Genomic DNA, 3,641 nt, shown 5'->3' on the forward strand with positions numbered 1-3,641 from the left:
GTTCTATATTTTATAGAAGTTTAAAAATGATTCTAACAAAAAATCAAATTTAATTGAACGATCAAAAGCTAAATAACATTTAAGAGAAACGAAAACTTACTTTTTACATCTGAATATTTTTTTAAAGAAAAAAAATTCAAATATTGAATTTCGAAGCAAAGAAAAAAATAGTATTATTATTTTTTAAGAAAAATTTTATTCTTTATGTTTTGTTCGAATTTGTTAATAATTGCTCTACTTGATTTTCTTCGAAGTAATCATTATACAGTAATCAATTTTTTTGATTTCAACTTGTCTGTCGGAACGAACTAGATATCGACGATCGAGATTTATCAATTGGTACTTAGGGCCGATCGTAGATCAAGAACTGTTTCGTATTATTCAATTTTAAATGCATCGAAAAATCTACGTACGCTTTCAAATTATTGTTTTTATAATGTGCATGAGTTTAAAATTGTGATACTAATAAAGATCGATTTTTTAGAATTATACATATATATATATAAATTATATGCATATATATAATATCATATATTATATATGTGTATTAAAGCTTTCCAAACTGGAATTTCAAAAACCTACGTTTTTAGGTAAGAAAATAATGTTCCCATGAATTTCTCTATGCATTTAAAATTGGATCTTCAAAAATCACAGAACAATATTAAGAAAAAAAAAGAAAGCAATTGTTTTTATATGTGCATTTTTTACGACTTGTGCATTTCTTGTGCATTAGAAAAACGCATTTTTTAACCTCCTTTAAACGAAAAATGTAAAATTTAAAAGGGAGAATTAGTTTACATGCAGAAAATTATTTTTTTTTCCAGATAAGGTATATGAAAAATCATTTGTTTGAAAATATTTCCGATGTGCTTTTGTCTGTTACCTCAAGTTATCAATCAACATTTAATTAAATAAGTATTTATAAAAGTATTCATAACGTAGAATGAAAGATAAAAGGAGGTTAATAAGCGATCATATGTATACATATACAGAGTATCACAAAGTATGGAGCATTTGGTTGAACAAGTTTGTATCGAAAATAATTTTCTGAATGTTTTTATATAACTTTTTTTATATAGATTTATTTAATTCTTTAATTAAATATCAAAACATAGAACAAAATCAAAAAATTTATATAGATATGTATCTTTTGTTTTAAAAGTATCTAGCATGCATACTGTCAATTTTTGTATTGAAAACAATTAAATTAATTTTTGGTACAAAAATATTATTTTTTAGATGCAGCATACTTTGCTGTATACTCTGTCTCTTTCTCTCTCTCTCTCTATATGAATATACATATACATATATATGTATGTCAGGGTTATTCTATTTTTTGATATGGTAGAATGATTGTATTTGGACAAAACCGGCCTGTTCTTTACATTAAACAGCTTTCTAGTGATTTTTTAGGCAAGCTTTTCAAATTCGCAATTGAACTGCCATTTCACACCATTGTGGATTATTTCCTCTACGTAACAATGATCATTAAATTTGAAAATCTTTTGATTAATAAACTTTATACAGATTTTCGACGAATTTACATAATAATAAATAAATTATAATTTCGTACATAAAATAAATTACTATATTCAATTGTGTTTATTGAATTTAAATATCGACGATGCGCGAGTAGAGAGCGAAAGTGAGTTGTAAGAAAATACACGTATTTGTACTTCTTTAGGTCTGGAAACATAGATAAAAACTCTGAGCCTCAGGATCTTTTATAAGGCATAGAAAGCTTGAACACCGAACGCCGAAACATCAACCTTTTCATCAAACGTATTTCTTTTTGATGAAAATTTGGATGATTGTAAAAAATATACATCTTTAACTGTGCAAAATCGTACTATAATATTATTTTTATTATAAATAATGAATAGATAATAAATAAATAATGTAAAAGGAATTCAATCAACATAACAATTATACTAAAATATCTTCAATATAGCCATAATAAAAATTTTTTTATTTTTCCTTCATTTCCTTTTTCAATTAATGAAAAAAATTTATGATAAATAGTAAGAATTTTTTTATTTTTAATATACTTGTATACATATAAGTATATATATTTTAAATGCCATTCTTTCCTGATCCATTATTAAAGATTTTCAACTAATTTATTCAAAATTTTAAAAAGGATTAATATTTTAGAGGATGAATATTTGTTGTTTTATTTATTCTCAAAAAGTTGAGTGTAAATTTAATATAGAATTAGAAAAAATTACAATAATGTATATACTTTTTACATTGATCATTTGTTTTGTAACAAATTATTTGTCTAAGATAATAAATAATATAGAAAACTTTATATATAAAAATAAGCTAAAAACTAAAAACGTTAATAATATATTTTTTATAAACCATCCAAAATTTCTCTGACGAAAAAAGAAATCTAAACCATCTAATGTTATGCGAATCGCTGTGAATTTGTGTAAATAAGCGCAGAAAATAATTCTCAACTGTGGTGCGTTTTATTTAAGCAACTAATTCTGAAATTTTAAGCGTTATTTCTATATAAAAATATGAATTCTGATAGGGTTGGAATAAATAATTATGGAAAAAATAAATTAACTGAAAGAATAAGAAAGAGAGGTCGATAAGTAAATAGGATTTGACCAGCAAAATGATGAACTTTTTTGATACCTTTTATATAAATATAAATCAAATATTAATAATACACTTAAGTATGTTAAAAGGAAGGCATAATAAATGCTAAAAATTGAAAATAATAACGAAACTGTTATGGTCAGTGATTTTCAATTAACTATGTAATTAATGATTGATATATTATTCCTTTATAATTGTGTATTTTTTATTGAATCCTTTCTAGTATTTAAAAAAATGAATAGTATTTCAATTTATTAATAGAAAAAAATTAAATATTTAATTATGTTATTTGTTATTATTATTCGTACTTTTTTGTTTTTTAAACTATGTGCACATAATTTTGAAATTTTATAATAATAAATGATTTTAATTACAATATACTAATATAATTATGAAATGTTTGTCTTATTTAGTATGTATATATATTTTTACTAAAATGAATATTTCTATAATTTCATATTAAATATAAATGACCTATAACATTTTAATTTGTATAATATTCACCATGTTTCTCTCTTTTCGTTTGAAGAAACATTTTCAATTATCCAGACTGTGTGGATAAAAGATGGAATAGTTTAAATGGTGCTAAATTAAATGATTTCATTAAACTTTATATGAAGACTAGTTATAAAAATGTTGTAAAATTTTTTAAACATTTTACGTTTTTAATTATATGTTATAATTTTAAACATTATTCCATACATTATTTGATTTTCCTCTATAACATTTTCATATAACATATAGAAATATTATATTTTCAAATTAGAAAAGATATTAATGTTATTTTTATTCATTTTATATCTATTACAACTATAAATATTGATGTACATCAAAATGCTAATTATATAAGGTATAAAATATTCTGTTTTTCATTCTCCCTTCACATATTTTTAATTTAAAAAATACATGGGAATTCATTCAAGCATTAATTATAATTATATCTCATAGATTAAAAATTTTATTATTTTTAATTTTAATATAACAAAATTACTCGTGTAATAAAAATATTATATTTATGAATTTAATAAACA

Source organism: Frieseomelitta varia, unplaced genomic scaffold (genome assembly GCF_011392965.1).
Source record: "Frieseomelitta varia isolate USP_RPSP 00005682 unplaced genomic scaffold, Fvar_1.2 scaffold_731, whole genome shotgun sequence".
Lineage (NCBI taxonomy): Eukaryota > Metazoa > Arthropoda > Insecta > Hymenoptera > Apidae > Frieseomelitta > Frieseomelitta varia.